The sequence below is a fragment of the Leuciscus leuciscus genome (genome assembly GCF_965113295.1).
Source record: "Leuciscus leuciscus genome assembly, chromosome: 4".
Taxonomy (NCBI): domain Eukaryota; kingdom Metazoa; phylum Chordata; class Actinopteri; order Cypriniformes; family Leuciscidae; genus Leuciscus; species Leuciscus leuciscus.
This window is the reverse complement of record NC_138728.1, coordinates 32,522,371-32,543,587: the sequence shown is the minus strand read 5'-3', so window position 1 is coordinate 32,543,587 and position 21,217 is coordinate 32,522,371. Positions and strand designations below refer to the sequence as shown.

The window sequence follows — 21,217 nt, the reverse complement described above, 5'->3', positions numbered from 1 at the left end:
AAAGAAGGGCAAAATATCATGCATAATTAAAACAAACAAACAAACAAAAAACTAACAACTCACAGCTCAACATTAACTTGGATTTTTGTTAAATTTACAATAATTTCTGGAACAATGTATAAATTTTTCACAACCAACTTAAAATTCTTACCACTCTCTGCTTGAATGTGCAATTATTCAGTTTTCTACACAACTGGTCCAGGTCATGTGGTGTGTTGCATGGCTTGTCTAAAATATCTTGGACTTCAGGTAGTTCAGACTGGTTCTCCATGTTGGTTCTCAGGAGATGTTCGATATTAAGGAGCCTTCCTTCAATTTTATCAAGCCGGAGAAATACAGCCCTCTCAGACCTGGAATTTCCTTCTTTAAATAGACAACACATAACATTACTCTGTAGGAATGTCATACTTCAAGAACATAGTAATGTGTTTTTTTAAACACTTGCCTTGGCCTTGAGTCGCAATAGACATCTCTTGCACTGTGTTCCTGCCCTCTGTAGCTGGAGTGTCAACAGGAATGCCTTTAAAAAAAAAAAAAAATTGCAGAAAACAAAGTATTACATATTTGGAACTTTACCCTCTAATTTTCTAAACATAAATATAAAATTACCATTACGGTTTTGTACAGTAAAGACTAATGCATTTTCTGTGTTGTTGTCAGTCGTGCTTGGGTGTAGCTGTTCTGTAAGTGGACCTAAAAAATTAGAGTTCGTGTTAGCTGTTATGTTTAAACTGTGATATAATAATTAACATAAAAATAGTATGTTTTTTTTCACGCTTAAAGGGTTTAAAAAAAGGATTGAATGCATACAAATATAAGACTCACTTGGTACACTCAATTCAGCTCTTCCGTCCTGAAAAAAATGCTGCTGATGGACTGACTGAAACAAAGGGAGTAACAGTTACTTAATACCAAAGTGTTTATCCAAGAGGTCAACATGAAATGAAAATTACAAATTTGCATCTTGGGCATGTACCACAATATTAACATTGTGACTACACCAGACACAAGTGGCGTATTATATAAATTAATTATATAAGCTATTTCATGTAATAAAAACTTATTTGAAAAATGATTTCATGGTTAGAACATAATGCGTACCATAGAGGGTTAATCACAAATAGATCATATTATCCAAGAGAGAGAGAAAAAGACACTAAAAACATTACTCACAGTCACAGGAAGGTCTGCTTGTTGGCAAAGAAATTTCAGAGTGTGTTCTGTTTTTTGTTTTTTTTAACTGGCTCTTCATCCTCATCTAATAAAGACAAATATTATTAATACATACATACATACATACATTATATATATATATATATATATATAGGGCTGGGGGAATTAACGCGTTAATCTTTGCTATTAATTTGAGATGTTTAACACGTAAAAAAATAATAACGCAATTAACACAGCACCTTTTTTTTAGCCTCGTTTTAATTATTTCCTGTTGCGGCTGCTATTGAAAAGGCCGAAAATATGCCGTCCCGCCCCTCCGTGTTTGGCGATCAGGTTTCATTCTCACGCAGCTTCCGTTTCCGTGTTTGCGCCGCGCTCTCCGTTGTGTGTGTGTGTATGTGCGTGTCGGAGCGCTGCGCTCTCTGCTCAATGTTCTGCTCTGTCGTTAACGGCCCAAACGCTCGAATCATGAACCGATCACACACTGGAAAAGCAAAGTCCGCTCAAATAACGTGAAATGTCTCAGTAGTAGACTTCTGTTTGCAATAGCCCTACTGAGCTGGTATAGTCATGCTGGGCAACAATGGTAAAATGACCTGCTCTGATCTCATGCTCTGGTAATAATAGCTTTGTAGGATTATATTTTATTTGGATAATTAGTAAAAAAAATAAAATAAAAAATAAAAAAAATGTAAAAAGAAATCTGTTTATTTGATTATGTTGATTGATTATTGAAAAAGAATAATATATTGATATATTGATCTTTAATATTATTTTAATATAGGGTTATTTTCTGTTCCTTTTTTTCCTGTGTTGTTTAATTTAATTAGGTGATTCTAAGTTTAAATATCGATGATTACAAGCTTGGGGCAAATGCAATTAATTGCAATTAATTACATCAAATTGTGCAATTAATTAGTTAATTTTTTTAATCGATTCCCAGCCCTGATATATATATATATATATAATTCGTTTTTGTTTTTTGAAATTATGTAGGAACAAGAGTGCACCTCAAAACATTTTCAGTTTTGACCTTTTTCACAAAAAGTGCTATGCTAAAAGTTCATAATATAACATAATCTAGTATTTGTCAATAAAAAATTATAAAATAATATTATCCTCTAAAAATTATATTATCCTTTTTTATTTTTTTTATTACATTACATATTTTAGTAGTTATCATAAATTAGGTATCATTTGAACGCTTACGATCTCAGAATTCATCCTGTGAAAACCGTTTTGAAATTGGACATTGCGTTACCATAGAAACAGTACTCTAAATTATTTTATCGGGCTCCTCCCCTTTTGGGCATCATTATGTTTCATAATTTATGATCAAAATCTTTTCTAATCTTGACAAAACACATTATTGTCAGAAAGGTCTGAGTCTCAAGGTTCCATATTTTGTGACAGAACTGTTATTTGATCAGAAATTTATTCATTTGTTATGGCAGAATGCATACAATTAAAGGGATAGTTCACTTTGAAATTAATTTTTGGTATGTTTTAGCTTACCTCAAGGGCATCCAAGATGTAGGTGTCTTTTTTTCCGCAGTAGTTTCAATTTTGATATTTTTAGGTCAAACCGTTCTTGTCTGTCAGTCATATAATGCAGGTCTGTGGTCACTGTCTCAAAGAGCATGTACAGAGTCCAAATTAAAACAATTCCGTAAGTACACATTGATGGCCTAAGACACGAAACGAGCGGTTTGTGTGAGAAAACGAACAGTATTTATATCGTTTTTACCACTTATACACAGCCATGTCCGAGTGATCTTTTAGAATCCTGAGTCCATAGCAACGCTCTGTTTTTCATGGCAACGGTGTGTTAAGGGGGTCGCACATAAGCTGTGTCTGAAATTGCTCCCTATCCACTATATAGTGCAGGGTGTCGGCCATTTTGTAGTGGTGTCCGAATTCTGAGTGAACGACATCATTCCCTACATTCGTTCACTACTTTTACCCACAATCCTCTCTGAATTCGAGTGTACATCCGATGTACACTTGCTGAGACACTATTTGCCACAATCCAACACGATAAGGCGATAGAGCGCGAATGAAAAATAAATATGATGGACGGCAACAATGTCACCATGGCAACAGCGCACGCGAGATAGAAAACAATCATTTGAAGGACACATTTGACTGACTGGAAACCCCGCGAAAGTAATGAAAGTAATGTTTAAATAACGGAGGGGTTTTTTTGTGACAGTTTTATGTATTTATTTATTTATTTACCGTTATATCTATATTTGAATAAACAAATGTGTTGTGTAGTGTTTTGTTCTCTTTTGTAAATAAATATGACAAGCAAGTCTTTTTTTTTAATCAAATAACGCAATAAATGTGAAAAATACATACAATTGTTACATACAATTCATACAGCCAAAAAAGGAAATATCAAAGATGGGTAAGTAATGTTTATGACGAAATTGTCCGAGCTCTCTGGCACGTGATAATTATGTCAGTGTCCGAATTCGCTCACTCATTTTCGTTCACTCTTTGCTGATGTAGTGCACTCAACTGCCATTCACTATGTAGGGATTAGTGAATGAGTGAACGAGTGAGTGGTTCCCTTTCAAGGGAACTCGCGTTGCGTCGAAACTGACGCTATGGGGAACGCTTTGCGTGATGACGTCTTGAAGCACATGTAAAATCAGTCCAATGGTGTGGCGGAACGTCAGAGGCGGGTGACGTCACGTACCAGGAAGCTATAAAAGCCGGCCCGAAACAGAAAACGAAAGCTTTCTGAGTCTTCAGTTGCGCTCTGTGTTGAATCTGTCCTTGTTATTTGGTGTTGTCTGTCTATATTATATATATATATATATTCAGTATGGCGAGCAAGCAGCAGTTTAGAGTGTGTGTCCATCCCTGCCCGCGTTATTTAACGGGAGGTGATACTCACACTCTTTGTGTTGTTTGTTTGGGTGAGGAGCATGCCCAGTCAGCACTCGAGGGTGGTGACTGTGTGCATTGCGAGGCGCTTCCATTGCGTACGCTCCAATCCCGCTTGGCTCGGTTCGATCCCGACCACGTTCCCCAGGGCTTGGGTCCCGCCGCTGCCGAGGCGCGGCGTCGATCTCAGTCCTGGGGTTCACAAATGGATTTATCAGTGGATGTTGAGACGGGCTCTGCCTTATCTCAACATCCTTCTGATAGATCCAGTGCCTCTCATCAGGGTGTGGAAGCACGCGCTGCGGTTTCTTCCCCCCCGATGGAGGCACCAATACTGCAATTGTCCAGCTCTGAGGAGTTGGACGTTGTTAGTATTGAAGCTGAGTCTGAGGATTCGCCACCTCAGTCTCACGCTTTTGAGGAATTGCTCGATGTTGTCACGAGAGCAGTTCAAAAATCATCAATTGAGTGGCCAGAGGATAGGCAGGACGTTCGTTCGAAAAGTAAGCTCGACGAACGCTTCCCGCCATCTCGTGCACAGCCTCAGCGAAGAAGCCTTCCGTTTTTCCCCGATCTCCACACCGAGGTGTCGAGATCGTGGGGAAAACCAGTGTCATACAGAGTTTATACACCACAAACATCCCACTATTCTTCCATTCATAAATATAAAGAATATGGTTATGGGGAGATGCCGAAGGTGGAGGAGACGCTTGCGAGCTATCTCTCTCCAGCAACGGCATCTTCCTTGAAGGCTCCTTCACTTCCCTCCAAGCCAGTAAAATTCACATCAGCACTGGTTCATAAGTCGTATGCAGCCGCTGGTCAAGCTGCAGCGTGTCTGCATACGATGTCTATTATGCAAGCATATCAGGCAGAATTATTGGGGGATTTAGAGGAGGGCGGGGGAATTGGTCCTGACACGGTGGCCGAACTACGCAGAGCCACAGATCTGTCTCTCAGGGCCACCAAGGAGACCGCTAAACCAATCGGGCGGTCTATGGCAGCCCTGGTGGCCACTGAGAGGCATCTGTGGCTCAATCTGAGCGATATAAAAGAGAAAGAAAAACACGTTCTCTTAGATGCTCCGGTCTCCACTGTTGGATTATTTGGTGATGCAGTTAATAGTGCGGTAGCTAAATCTCAGGAAGCTGCTAAACAGGCAGCTGCATTGCAAAAACTTCTCCCCCGCCGTTCTTTCATTGAGGCTGCTGAGCAGGAGCAGCCTCACTCCTCTAAAAAGAGCGCTGAACATCGTGCCACTCAAAAACAGAGTGTGTCCTCTCGTGCTCCCCCACAAAAATCTCGGGGACACGGAGGGCGCTCTCAAACCCAGCAGTCTTCGAGGGGTAAAACGGATCTGCGGACCGTTATTACCGCCAAGAAGGCTGCTGGGAAAAGGTCCTGACGTCCGAGGGCTCAGGACAAATGAGGGTAGTTCCCCCCGAAGCAGAGCGGTTAACACCTCTTTTCACGGTGCCCGTCTCTCTTCGGTGCCCTCAGGGGACCGTTCTGCCAACCCTGCCACCTCTGGTGTTACAGGGCGCAGCGGTCTCTGGCGAGCACATATCTCAAGGTCCACCCGGAAACGTAGTGGCCTCGGGATGTCCGCCCCCTCTGAGGAGGGTGCTAGAGCAGTCTGTTCGGTCGTTCCCTGCCGGTGCGCCGTTACAGGGCGACGAACCGACTACTCAACAGCAACAAAATCCAGAAACCAGTCTCGAGAGGCTGGTACCTCTAGTAGAATCTTTGACAGCGTGGAAGCTACTGTCAAATGTTTCTCGTTGGGTCCTGCAGACCGTGGAAAAAGGGTATCAGATACAATTCAAGAAACGCCCACCTCGGTTTATGGGGGTCCTGCCCACAGTGGTGGGCCCCGAGCAGGTTCTGGTTATGGAACAGGAAGTAAACACTCTGTTAGAGAAAGGGGCCATAGAATATGTACCTCCCTCCAACAGGGAAACCGGGTTTTACAGCCGGTACTTCATAGTTCCAAAAAAGGACGGGGGATTGCGTCCCATTTTAGATCTTCGAGTTCTGAACGAGTCAGTCATGCGGCTCAAGTTCAAAATGTTAACTTTGAGACAAATCGTGCCACAGATCAGGTCCGAGGACTGGTTTGTCACGATAGATCTCAAGGACGCATATTTCCATATTTCCATCCGTCCGTGTCATTGGAAGTTCCTGAGGTTTGCTTTCGGGGGCAAAGCATACCAATATCGAGTTCTTCCATTCGGCCTGGCTTTATCACCCCGCACTTTCACCAAATGCGTGGATGCAGCTCTGGCGCCTCTGCGCCTCCAGGGTATTCGCATCATGAACTACATCGACGATTGGTTGATTTTAGCTCAGTCGCATCAGTTGGCGGTTCAACATCGAGATGTTGTTCTCGCCCACATGAAAGAGCTGGGGTTATGGCTGAACGCCAAGAAGAGTGTGCTTTCTCCACTTCAGAGGACCACTTTTTTAGGCGTGGTTTGGGATTCAGTGTCGATGCAGGCGCGCCTGTCACCGCCACGTGTAGATTCCATCCTTGCAGCTGTGAAAAGTGTAAAGCTAGGCCAGCTACTCACTGTCAAACAGTTCCAGAGACTGTTGGGTCTCATGGCAGCAGCTTCCAACGTGATACCTTTTGGACTACTGCACATGAGGCCCCTGCAGTGGTGGCTCAGGACCAGAGGGTTTTCCCCGAGGGGCAACCCATTTCGCACAATCAAGGTCACGCGGCGATGCCTACGTGCCTTGGTTATGTGGAAGAAACCCTGGTTCCTGTCCCAGGGCCCAGTGCTGGGAGCTCCTTGTCGTCGCAAACTGCTAACGACGGATGCTTCCCTCACGGGCTGGGGAGCGATCCTAGAGGGTCGCTCATCTCAAGGTCTGTGGGAAGACCATCATCGTTCCTGGCATATCAATCGCCTAGAGATGTTAGCTGTCTTCCGGGCTCTGAGGAGCTTTATCACAGATCTCAGGGGACACCATGTGTTAGTGCATACGGACAACACGTCGGTAGTCGCCTATATCAACCACCAAGGGGGTTTGCGCTCGCGCCCATTATCCAATCTGGCACGCCATATCCTCTTGTGGTCCCAGGGGAAGTTGCTGTCACTCAGGGCAGCCTACATCCCCGGGGTACAGAATATAGGAGCAGACACTCTGTCGAAACAGGGGCCGAGGCCCGGGGAATGGAGGCTCCACCCCGAGGTGGTGGAGCTGATATGGAGGGAGTTTGGCCAAGCACAAGTGGATCTGTTTGCGTCTCGAGAGACGTCTCACTGTCCACTTTGGTTCTCCCTCACGCATCCAGCTCCTCTGGGACTGGATGCTATGGTACAGACGTGGCCGAGGCTACGTCTGTACGCTTTTCCCCCAGTGGCTCTGCTCCCGGGAGTTCTGGAAAGAGTTCGCAGGGACCGGGTCCATCTACTTCTTATAGCCCCATGCTGGCCGGGCAGAGTATGGTTTCCCGATCTTGTGTCCCTCCTCGACGGGCATCCTCTGGAGCTTCCTGTCAGGAGGGACCTTCTGTCCCAAGCAGGGGGCTCAATATTTCACCCCCGCCCAGAACTGTGGAACCTGTGGGCTTGGCCTCTGAGGGGGCCCAGCTCATAGAGTCAGGTCTCTCAACTGAGGTTGTTGAGACCATTCTACAGTCCAGAGCTCCCTCCACGAGGAAACTTTATGCCCTGAAGTGGAGAGTATTCACTTCTTGGTGTAGTGACCGTCGGTTGGATCCAGTCAACTGCCCAATTGGTACAGTTCTGGAGTTCCTGCAGGACCGGTTCACTGCAGGTCTGACCCCGTCCACTTTAAAGGTTTATGTGGCGGCCATAGGTGCTTACCACATTCCTTTGGGTGGAATGTCTGTGGGGAAAGACCCTCTGGTATCTCGTTTCCTTCGTGGCACTTGGAGGCTGAGGCCTGCAGTTCGCTCTAGGGTGCCACCATGGGATTTGTCCGTTGCGCTGCAAGGCCTTTCCTTGGCCCCCCTTTGAGCCCATTGAGGAGGTTCCTGAGAAGTTTCTAACTCTGAAAGCTCTGTTTCTTCTCGCCATCTCTTCTCTTAAAAGAATAGGGGATCTCCAGGCATTGTCGGTTGCTCCGTCATGCTTGGAGTTTGCTCCGGGTATGGTCAAAGCTTTTCTTCACCCTAGACCGGGCTATATCCCCAAGGTCCCCACTAATGTGGCTAGACCTATTGTTCTGCAGGCCTTCTGTCCTCCTCCCTTTCAGAATGCGGACCAGGAGGCTAATAATTTGCTTTGCCCAGTTCGGGCGTTAGACGCTTATGTCCACAGAGCTGCCCTGTGGCGTAAAAGTGATCAATTATTTGTGTGCTTTGGGTCTCCTAACAAGGGAGGTCCGGTGTCTAAGCAAAGGATGAGCAAGTGGGTGGTTGAGGCTATCTCACTTGCTTATGAGGCGGCTGGACAGCCTTCTCCTTTGGCTGTCCGGTCGCACTCTACTAGGAGTATGGCGGCCTCTAAGGCCCTTATATCAGGAGTATCGTTACAGGACGTCTGTGATGCGGCAGGCTGGTCCTCACCGCACACCTTCGTCAGGTTCTACTCTCTGGATTTAGACTCTGCTCCAGGGTCTCATTGTCTTCTTAGTGCTGCTCACATGATTACACACAGGACAGACATTTGTAGCTATGGAGGCGTTGGTATAGACGTTCCCCATAGCGTCAGTTTCGACGCAACGCGAGTTCCCTTGAAAGGGAACGCCTCGGTTACGACTGTAACCTCGGTTCCCTGAAGAGGGAACGAGCGTTGTGTCGCCTTGCCATATCTCCTTCATGCCTGTCAGCGCGACTTCAGACTTTACGAAGCTTTCGTTTTCTGTTTCGGGCCGGCTTTTATAGCTTCCTGGTACGTGACGTCACCCGCCTCTGACGTTCCGCCACACCATTGGACTGATTTTACATGTGCTTCAAGACGTCATCACGCAAAGCGTTCCCCATAGCGTCAGTTTCGACGCAACGCTCGTTTCCTCTTCAGGGAACTGAGGTTACAGTCGTAACCGAGGCGTTTCAGACACAGCTATAGACATCATTTGGATAGACGCCCTATCGACCGCTACTGCCTACTGGCGCGGGCGAGCCGTGGGGCCGCCATTTTAGACCGGTCACCCGCTCCACTCAGTGTAATCTGTATGGCAGATTCAATGAGCTGTCAGCGCATTTAATTAATCATACCTCACTGAATACCGAACTGATTTTCACGCGGGTTTTTTTGCTGCAAAGGTCATTCATGTAGCTATTATACAGGACACATGGTTCGGCGTATTTTAATATTCATAGTAGGCTTAACAGTAATATAATATTCTGATATAAGATATAAAGTGACCAGACGTCCAAAATCAAAATATGTGATGTAGGATATAAGGTATTTTATAAATCACACAGCAGAAACAGATGCAGTAAAGTAAGATATTTTAATAAGTTGAAGAAACATGTGTGTTTTACATTTACATTGCTTCCTGATATCAAGTGCGCAAACACAAATAACCTATATTTATATATAAAACAGTTATGTCCGGTCGAACAATGTATGAATTAACTTCAGATTGGATTGTGCTAAAAGTAAGTTTCGTGCCTCTTACAAGTGCTTTCGAACTTCTTTCTGATCTGAATGGTAGGCTAAGTTATGTGGAAAACACTTGAGTTGAGGGAGGGAGAAAACACTTGGGGGAGACTTCTCCTAGTGTCTAGAACACAACTGAATGCCTTTTCAAGCGTCTCAATACTTGAAAAACCACAGGAAACTACTTTTAAACACGAAATTACTTGATTTACAGAGGGTCTATTCGCACGTCTATTAATATAAATGTTAACGTTACCTGAGGTAATTTTCCTGGACCTTTTTACAGAAGGTAAAAGTCGCCGTAATCTTTACTGACATTGTCCGTAATGATTATTGAGATGCACATTCGGACGGGACTAAAATAACCGAGAAGCTCTTGTAATTATTACTTTACCCCACCTCTCCATGTCAGGTGAACACCGGCTGGTGCAGTAAACATTGCCTAGCTAACGTTAGCTGGCTACGATTTCAGTACAGTAATATCAAAGATCCTTGCTCCTTCTCAATTATCTGGTAATATTCTATTCACAAAATACAACCAATAGTACGGTAATGTTAAAAGTAATCCCCCGGGCCCTATTTGCGATGGTCCGCCGATTAGAACAGGAAAATACTCCACAGTGCTCTAGCATTTTAACTGCTGCCACGCAACGAAACTAGGAATACGACCGGTTTAAGATGGCGGCCGCATTTCTCAGTGCCCAGCGGCCAATAGGGCATCTAGTCTCTATATAATATCTATGGGGTCGCACACCGGACGGGACGAGAAGCGCAGCGCAGCGCCGCGCCGCGTCGCGTCTAGGACAACTCGAGGTATCGCACACCGGACGCGCACTTTCTCAGTTTATGGCCAACAATATTGTTATGTTTAAGGACATTATGGAATTAAGATAATGTCTATACTATGTTATGATTGTACTGTACAATTAAATACAATCGTTGCTAAGTCTGCAGTCTGAACACTTTACCTCAGAGCTTCCGTTAACTGAATGAATTGAGAATATCACCTGACAATCCGATAACATCAGCCGTTTTCATCCACGCAGCTGATTTCTGTAAATGAATGTAACACTAAATGTATATTGCAGAACAGGGTGAAGTCAATACATTAACGATTTGAGACAAATAAATGTAAATTTTATATAAAACTATGTAAATGGCGCTCTGTGGCGCGGCAGGATTTTGAACAAGGTCCTGAGCCGTAGCTGGGCGCTGCGGACAGACGCCGAATGGTGTGTGTACACTCATAGAGAATAATGTGTTCGAATTTTAAAGACGCGGCGCTGCACTTCTCGTCCGGTGTGCGACCCCCTTTATACTTAGCAGCGGTCTGTTATCAAGAAATAACAGGCTGCATTCTACATTAGAATTCAACCAAGCCATGTAATAAATATATATATAATTCCAGTGATGCAAAGCTGAATATTCAGCATTATTACTCCAGTCTTTAGTGTCACATGATCCTTCAGTAATAATACTAATATGCTGCTCAAAAGTAGCATTTCTTATTATCTTCTTATTATTTTTAATATTATTATTATTATTAGTATTAGTATTGAAATTTTTTTTTTTATATAATAGTAATTTTTTCAGGATTCTTTGATGAATAGTCGCTTTTCATATGTGTGCTATTCATTGATTATGAACTGCTTTAAAACCATTAGAATTAGAATGAGCATTAGCATTTATTTGTTTATTCGCACATGTAGAGGCGTTCCAATAGGGCAGGCAAGCCATGCAATTGCCTGGGCCCCCCCGCATTTTAACACTAAAAGTGCCAGAATTCCATAACTACTAGAACTGCCGCGATCTTTTAAATACACTATTGAGAGATTAATGCATTTATTGTATTAGGATATCTTTTAAAAACAAAACAACACCAAACTGTACATTTAAACAAGTTTAATTATACATTTATAAATAATAATATCATTAGTAGCCTACCGTAATTATCGCATATTCACAACAGATAGGCTATATTTCCATATCCATTCAACATAACTCAGAACAAGATAATAACAACTAAAAGTATCTTATTTAATTATAAAACATTTTATTTTAATATAATAACAGAGAAAATAGGCTAATAGAAAAAGCTGGAAACGAGCTGATCTTAAAACAAAACAAAGAAGAACCAAGAAGGAAGCATAGGCTACAGAAACATAAAAACACTAGCCTATATTACAAATTGTATGTTAACTAACTATTTACATCAATATAATGCTTGGCTATTTAAGCTTCACAGTCAAGGCAAGTGACCTCTCTTCTCCTCGCACAATTTCCACATACGGGTTTGCGGCATTTGCAGCAGGTGTCGTGGGTTTTGTTTTGACTGCAGCTTCTAGTGGCACTGCCTCCGCTTTGGTGTCTGCGGTGGTTGCTTCTGCTGCTGACTGGAACCTTGTGCCAACTGCCATACTGCTCTTTTCTCCTCCATGAACTGTGCTCTCAGCTCCTCTGCAAGTTGCTGAGAGACAAAGGTCAACCGCGGGAAATGTAACAAAAGAATACCGCGAAATTCAGTGCGGTCAATATGACCGTCTATGGTCGAAATTGGTAAATATAATGAAATAACCACTCATTACAACCGAGGTATGCAGCAAAGCATTTGTGAAGCCACAACACGCACAACCTTGAGGCGGATGGGCTACAACAGCAGAAGACCCCACCGGGTACCACTCATCTCCACTACAAATAGGAATGGAAAACAAATATTGCATCACAATAAGTGTAATTGTGATTGTCAAAACATTTGGTAACTAAATAGAATTTTATGAAGTTTAGTGACAACATGTTACAATGTTTACATTGTACAATGACTGGTAGGATACAGTTTTTATTATTGCTTGACAAAAATTTCAAGATTTAAATTCCATTCTTGTGATTTGATTCCGATTTTGATTCAATATTGACTACTTTGGATATGTAATGATGCAGCGGACGAGGAGGGATCCATTTGCAGCTTTTATTAGAGTGGTCAGACAGGCAGGGTTAAACAACAGCAGACAGAACAACGGAGAGAACACAGAGCAGATCGGGGTCACAGGCAGAAGTCAGGGCAGGCAGCAAAAGGCAAAGTCCAATTAACAATCCGGGTAAAGGCAGGCAGAGAACAATCAGGAGTCGAGATACACAGTCCAAGGTCAGTAAATGAGAACAGCAAACACAGGAATAAACGCTCAGAATTGAAAGACAGGGCAATGCAATACTTCGCAATGAACTTGAGAGTGAACAGGGTTTATATGGGTGAGTGTGGATGAGCTGCAGGTGTTTGAGTAGATGAGCTGCAGGTGTTTGTGTAATCAGTCCCAGGTAAGCGGCATGATGGGATATGTAGTTTGTGAGGAAGTGATCCTAGTCTATTGTGGAGCGCCCTCTGGTGGCTCTCGAGGGCACTCCAGCTGGTGATCGTTACAGGATACATGTTTATTTTAAATTTTATTTAAAAAAATAATCTCACCTAATGCTGTAAACATATAGGGCCCAATCTGCTGGTATTATTAAAGGTTAAAAATAACAAATGAAATGAAATATAATGCAGTTTTTGTTATAATAACAATTATTTAATGACATAAGTAAAAATATAATAAATATGTAATATAGTGCTCAGCAAAATCTCCTCTCTAGCTATTTTTTCTATTCAATTAACATGCTATGGTCATTAAATGGCTTTCCTGAGGTAAATGTAACGTTATGTGACATAATTGTTCTCCTGCTATTATATATTGACCTCTTTGGTTGAAAAACACTAATTGGTCGATATTATGTATACTTTCGGTAAGTTGTACTGCATCTTTAAATGAAAAAGTAACAGATGATCGGTTCACATGCACTTGAGCTGAGGCGCTCAGCGATCTGTCACGTCACATTTACAAGCGCCAAACGTATTTTTGTCTGAATTTCGTAATAAAATTTACGGAATCTAAGAGCTGATAATTAGTTTAATTATTAAAAGTACCTCTTTGCTCTGCAATTTTTCTGTGCGTGAGAAAATGGATGTGTGGCGTGAGAGCGTGTGAAAAGTGTCAATTGCGTGAGTCTCACGCTCAATGCGTGAGAGTTGGCAGCCCTGTTTTATCTATTAGGCTACAACTTAAATGAAATGCTGCACTATGCACAGCTAAAATATCAGAAAATGAATAACTGAACTTCCGGTTATGGCGGTGGCGTGACAAGTCGCAGATTTCAACCCGCGTGCATTAGGTTAGAATCAATCCTTCTAAACCCACTTAAGATACTTAATTTAAGTTGGTGGAATAGCTAAAGTGATTACTAAAACAATGCCGTCGAAGAAAAAGATCAAAAATAAAGGGAGATTGGAAGCGGAATCACAAATTATGCCTTCCGAACCTGAAAGCCTGAGCGAGCACGAAGAGACGGAGGATGAAGGGGGTGAGGCCTCAAACGAGAATCCTAGTAACGCGGAGATGATGAAGGCCTTTAAAGCAATGGAAAGACAAGTAAGCGGCAAGGTGGAAGAAATTCTTTCGGCGGTCGTGGATGTCAAAGGGAGATTGACAGAGGCGGAGGAACGAATTTCAGGGACAGAAGACGAAATCGTCCAACTGAAGGTCAGAAATGATACGCTGGAAAAATAGATGAAATCAATGGCTGATAAGGTAATTGACTTGGAGAACAGAAGTAGGAGGAATAATCTTAGGTTGGTTGGCTTGCCGGAGAAAGAAGAGGGATCGGATGCGTGTGCTTTTCTGGAAAAGTTTCTTCCAGAGACGTTGGAGTTGGGAGAAAGCGTTACGCCATTGATAATAGAGAGAGCCCATCGAATACCCAGCTCAGCTAAAAAAAACGGACAAGATGGTAAAGTGCAGCCGAGGACTGTCATAATGAAGTTCCTCAATTTCAAACAGAAGGAACATGTGCTAAAGGCTGCAAAGAGAAAGGGAGTAATTGCATACAAAGGTTCCAATCTTCGTTTTTTTCCTGATTTGTCGGCAGAGCTTCACAGGGAACAACGAAAGTACGATGCTGTCCGTCAAAAATTGCGTGACAAAGGAATCAACCGACACAGAGTAATCTTTCCTGCTCGATTGCTTCTTACACATGGAGACCGTACTGTGATTATGAACAGTCCAGAAGAAGTGGAGAAATTTATGCAGCAGGTCGAGGACAAGTGAACTGAGGTATTGAGTCCAGAAGAAATGGATAAAGAGATGCAACAAATTGAGAACAAGTAAACTGAGGTATTAATGCGAGGTACTGAGGACTAAATGTAAAATAGTAGTTTATTTTCTTTGTCTGTAGGTTGTATATTCGTCCAAAGTAGATATTTAATTTTGTTTTAATAAGGGTAACAAGTTAAGTATTTGACGTTTAAGTTAATTCATTTAAGGTTTAGAAGAGGGCGCTTTTGCTATAATTTTTGAAAAAAGAAATGAAACAAAGTGAAAGTTTAACTTTATTTTAAGATAATAGTTTGAAGATATTATGTGTATTCACCTTTTTCACGGAACGCGAAAATACCCGTTAGGCTTTGCGCGTGCGCGTAGGCAGGATGCTCGGAACTTCCGGTTTGCGGCTTGACGCGTTTAAGTAGCCGTTATTGGACATATCTCAAACTAAAGTTGTAAACTGTTTTACATCTTTTTTTTTTACATAATGGCAACAAGCAATGTCAACATTAGTTCGCGGTGGCAGCACGGGCTAGACTACTTAACGAAGACCGTAAAAAACGAAACTTTGTCTGTCCCTCATCCTAAGAAGCTGACAAGCGCCGCCTCCTGGATTGATGATATGAAACTATGGCCAGCAGTCACATATGTTGACATATTCAATTATCTTGTTTTGTCTGAGGGTGTCGACGGCGAGGAGCTTAGAAATTATAAAAGCACGGAAGCATACAACTATTTACACAGTAACAAAATTGGTCGAATTCTTTGCCATACTCATCAGCAGTTCGCATTCTTAAAAGCGGAGGTAGAGCCGAGTCAGACCATAAATAAATCCAATCACATTGCGTGGGTTATGATACAAAATAACGGAGTAGTGGAAACAGCTGGATGCTCTTGCGTAGCTGGCCCTGGTAGGTCTTGTAGCCATGCTGCTGCTGTGTTGTGGAAGGTGGGTATTTATAAATATAGTACATATCTATTTGTAAAATTTTGTTTATAGTAATAGCCGTCTGTATATTATGTTCATTGTTTATGAATATATTCAGTACATATCTATGTCTTGCACTTATGCAACCTTTTGCACTTGCTATTGCACTTCTGGTTAGATCCTAACTGCATTTCATTGCCTTGTACCTGTTCTTGTGTAATGACAATAAAGTTGAATCAAATAAAATAAATAGAGCAACATTGCTAGTACAGCAAATATATTTAAATGGTCTGTATGTGCACCGTGATTTAACGTGAATAATTTATTTTTACACAACAATAATAAACGAAATTACAATACAATTATTTAGCTTTTAGTGCTAATGTGATAGTACTGTGCAATAAGTGAAAAAGTTAATATTTTGTGATTTTTGAAAGGTGCAGAATGCAGTGGTCAGTGGTATGACAGGGATATCTTGCACTGATGAGCAGCGTAGATGGAATGCAGGGACCAGAAGAAATCATGAACAGAAACGAATCAGCCAGATAACATTTAAACATCACAGAGCTGAGGAAGTATATGGTGCGTCATCAGCAAGGGAGGGAGAAAGGCTAGCATCTACACCATGCTATGACACACATCATGACTTCAGAGATAGAGTCAGTTCTTCAGATACAAAAGCTCTGTTTGAACTAAAAAATAGTCTTTTAGAAAAGTGCTACAATGCAAATGTACCAGAGCAAGCAGATGACATTGATAGCGTAGAACTCCACCAGCCACATGGGGAGACTTTGACTTGCAGTAAATGTAAAGCATTTTACAGCAACTACATAGAGATGAACAGCGACCAGGCAGCTGTATTGGAGATTCAAACACAAAATCAGAGCTTGTCAGAGGTTTGGCATAGTGCAAGACAGATAAGGATCACTGCTAGTTCAGCTAAAGGTGTACCAGTACGAGCAACAACAAATCCTGATAAATTCATGAGAGAGCATCTCTTCCCTACCTTTCGGGGTAATGCAGCTACAAAGTATGGGAGTGAGAAAGAGGTAATAGCTCGAAACCTTCTTGTCGAACAAGGTCTACAGGTGTCCCTTTCAGGTACCAGAGTCAGCCTGACAGAGCCATGGCTGTCTGCAAGCCCTGATGGCATAATAAATGGTGTGGAACTTCTGGAAATAAAGTGCCCTATCCTTAAGAACAACACCACCTCTCTAGCTGACCATTTTACTATGAATTATAGTGACATCAAAGTAGTTGATGGGAAGCCTGAATTACAGAGAAACGGAGTCAGGGGCTACTACAAACAGATACAATTAGGCATGTTCTGTACTGGGCTGAGAATGGCAAAACTACTTGTCTGGTCATCAAAGGAACACATTCTGATAAATGTACCATATGATGCAGAGTATTTAGCAGAGCAGGTTACGCGTCTCAGAGGCTTCTACTTCTCTGTGATGCTTCCTAGAGTAGTGGATGAATTCAATGCCGGACGACTCAAACTGAATGGCAAATACCTACAAAATGTCAGAAAATGATAAACTACTGGTAAAAAAGACTAACAAACAGTAAAACAAAAAGTGTATAGATCCGGACATGTAGGAGGAAAAAAATTCTGACAATGAGTCAAGGCAAGTTTTCAAAACCATTCTGAATTTATTTGAAATTAGTTCCTTGTTTACTGGTTTTGCCATTGTTAAGTTTCGTAAGGTAATTAAAACAAATAATTAACAAGTATATGTACATTGTAAACAAAAATGAAAAACATTGAGATTAGAAGATTTGTTTAGATTAAAAATGTGAAGTATTGTGATTAAATACATATGTACAATTTTGACTACATGCAGTGTGAGCATTAATTTTCTGCTTCACGGATCAGGTCACCATGCAAATTCACTAAAGCTGCACATATACGCAGAATTTTATCAATCTTTGGCATAAGGGTGATAGGCAAGGTTTGTGACAAAACCTTGTATACTTTCAGTCTCCTAATTGCACGTTCAACATGTATCCTTACATTTGCAATCCTGCGACTGCACGTGACTTTTTCTTCTGTCAGCTGTGTTTGGTTGGCGAAGTGAGGAATTATCAAGTTGACTTGTCTTTCGTACAATAAATCTCTAATCAAAAAACCCCTATCCGCCATCACTTCATCACCCGGTTTGAGATTTTCAAGAATGCCAGAGTCACATGTGATAAATTTGTCGCTACAGCGGCCCCCATATGCTGCTGATATGAACATTACTAGACCACAAGGTGCAATAGCCACTAAGTATTTGATAGTGTTGCATGCATAGTAGTGGCTGTACGATTCAGACCTCGAGTCAAGGTTCTTTGGTTTTTGGATTTCACTTTCACTGCAGTCTAAGATACAGGTAACATTATGATAATGTTGCTTAAACGCCTCTGGTGTTGTGGCCCTTATCGTTTCTTTGGGGAGCCATGGTATCAGGTCCTTCAAGACTACAGCCATGGTGTCAATCCAAAAAGAAATGATCCTGCTCACTTGACTCACTGATATACAAAATCGAATGGCTAGGTCTTCTATCAAAAGGTTTAATTTCAGCTTCATTAGTGTGAGCAAGATCTGCTGTTCAACTTCAGTCTGGTATGCCTCATTCGCATGGGGACGCAGAACAGCTACAAGGGTATGAAATGTGTGGAGTGGGAGCCCGGTGTACAGATTTGAGTCAGAGTCGTTCATCAGAGTAAGAGGCTTGACTGTATCACACTGTGTTGACTGGTTTACATAAGTTACACTGTGTCTCTTGATATAACAATGCTCCTCGAAGATGTGGTCTTCCCATTGTGTACCAACAGAGGCAGAGTTTATAGATGTACAGGCGTGGTCATCAACATTTAATTGCATGGGGGTGGGGACCGATGCAAGACTCTCTTCTCCAGGCCTCCCTTCATCATTTTCAGTGTGCTCTTGGTAAACACCAGCTCCTTTAAACAGACAAACCATTTTAATCTATGATTAGCTAGGTCATCATGTTATATTTCAAGTGATTTTTTGAAAAAATGTATACAATAAAAAAAGTTAGTCAATCAATAAAATAATATATTTTAGAATATAATCATGCAGAATTTTATTTTAGCACTAATACACTTTTAAATGGCATGTATGAAGTACCAAATGCTGAGTTTTTCCCACATTCTGTAATGAGCTTATAAACAATCACTGATAGGTATTATTTTCGTGAAACATTGCTATTTAAGCTGTGATAAGATTTAAGATCTCTTATAGCTGCAGCTGCTCTTTGACTAAAAACATCATATACCTAAACTGCGCTGTATTGACACTTAAAGTGGAGCGTAAAGTTGACTCATTTGAACGATTCGTTATAATGAATTAAAACACTATAACACGAGTGTGGGAGTCAGAATGGTTCATTTAAAGAGCCGATGCTAAAGAGTCATTTGTTAATGAACACACTTATGCTGAAGTGCTGAAGAAAACACTGGTTTCTAAAAGACGTTTAAGCACACCGTCAAGCCATGGGAACTTTGTACTGAAAATACTGTATCCGTATCATAAACCACATTTCGATAATTGTGCAGATCCACACGTTAGCCTTGTAAATTACATTAATGAATGGTCTCACCTTCGTCCGGACAAGTTCGTTGTCTTCTCTTCTTCCTTAATGGACGATCATATCCAAGCCAAAGTTCAGGAAATGGATTTTCCGTTGTTGGTTGTCTGTCCACAAAGTGAAATGAGCATACATGGATGTTACGGGGCGGAAATTTCAAATTAAGTGCTGCGAGCCATTTTCTTTTGCCCTCGTCGTCGGATGGCATCCTGTGGAATTTAAACGGTTTTGGACATGTACATTCCGCTCTTGTTGCTGGCTTGTGGTCGTAACACTCATTATCCAGAAGTTTTTTTAGCTTTCTGTAGCTGTTGTGACAGCCTTTAACGGAACAAATTCTCCCAGAGCCTCCACTATTTGCCATCACGAGTAACGTCGTCTAGCTGATGACAATTACTAAACGGAAGTTGAGAGCATCTTACCGGAAGTCGCTCACCGCTATGGCGCCCCCCACGGAGAAGTGAGGAAAAAGGTGAATAGTTGGAAAGATGTTACTTATAAGACAGATTGTCAGCGTATTGCTTGTTTTTTGTTTTTTGTTTGTTTTTGTTTTCCTTTTCTTTGAGGTAATAGTATTTTATTGGACAAGTCATGGCTTGGTTAAAATATGTGGGTATAAAAATGGATAAGAAGGTTGAAACGGTAACGATGGATAGAGGTGTTGGTGTTAATTTTTTTGAACGACAGAACAAATAGGAGAAGACCATTTAAGAAGTCAAGTGTAGGGAAGGGGGTTACTGATACAGATGGTATCAGGGAAGCATGGAAAATGCTGGGGTAAGTTCATATTTTATGTTATTAGTTTTGTTTTAGTTATTTTAGGTTTGGCCTCTTATATTTTGGCAAATATATGGTTCAAGGTAATGAGGATGGTTAAAACAAAAAATGGCACAGACAGGAGGGATTAAGCTTCTATCATGGAATTGCAGGGGGCTGGGGAAACTAAAAAAGATTAAACAGGTGATGACTAGAATTAAGCAGTTACAGGCAAATGTGGTATTCTTGCAAGAGTCACACATGACTAAGGAGGAAGTGATCAAAATTGAAAGAAGGTGGCAAGGACAGGTATTCTCTGCATGTTTTACTACACAAGCCAGAGGGGTAATTACATTAATACATAAAGCTGTGCCATTTCAAGTAAATAATGTTATTAAGGACCCAGCTGGCAGATTTGTGATTATTCAGGGACGATTGGTAACAGAGATAATAAATTTAGTAAATATCTATGGCCCTAATAAGGATGACTCTAAATTTTATAGCAACATATTTCTGATGGTGGCTTCATTACCAGGTCAGGTTATAATGGCGGGGGATATGAATTGTACACTTGATCCAGGAAAAGATAGATCTACGGGAGTTGATACAGCACATGTGAATTCTAGAAAACAGATTCTACATTTTATAGGAGAGCTTAAACTAGTGGATATATGGAGGCATCTTAACCCAAAGCAGACTGCATATTCATGCTATTCGGCAACACACCAAACTTACTCTAGAATAGACTACTTTCTTGTGTCAGCCCAATTGCTTTCAAAATGTATAGATTGTCAATACCTTAGTATTGTCATTTCTGATCATGCACCAGTGTCTTTGTCGTATGTTGATTCAAAATTAGTTAAAGATCCCCCTAAATGGCGATTCCAGCAAAGTTGGCTTAAGGATGTGTCATTTGTAGAGTTTTTGGGCAATCAAATTGACAATTACTTTGAAACAAATCAATTGGAAACTTCAGCAGGAATTCGGTGGGAGGCATTTAAATGTTTCATTCGGGGACAAATTATTAGTTTTTGTAGTTCTAAAAGTAAAAAATCTCGACAGGAGTTACAAGATTTGGAAAAAGAGATTAAAGAGCTAGAAAATGAAGTATATCATAGTGATTCGATATGTGCAGATAAACATAAACAGCTATTAATGCTT

At 41.5% G+C, this 21,217-nt stretch overlaps 1 long non-coding RNA gene across 1 annotated transcript; it reads right to left on the bottom strand.

Moving 5' to 3' along the window:
- Positions 1–17,337: 17,337 nt before the first annotated feature.
- On the bottom strand, positions 17,338–19,775 carry LOC309497316. The gene is made up of 2 exons (XR_014205485.1): positions 19,313–19,775; positions 17,338–18,653 (listed from the first exon to the last, which is right to left on the bottom strand). It is a non-coding gene; the product is annotated as an uncharacterized lncRNA (long non-coding RNA).
- Between the last annotated feature and the right edge of the window lie 1,442 nt (positions 19,776–21,217).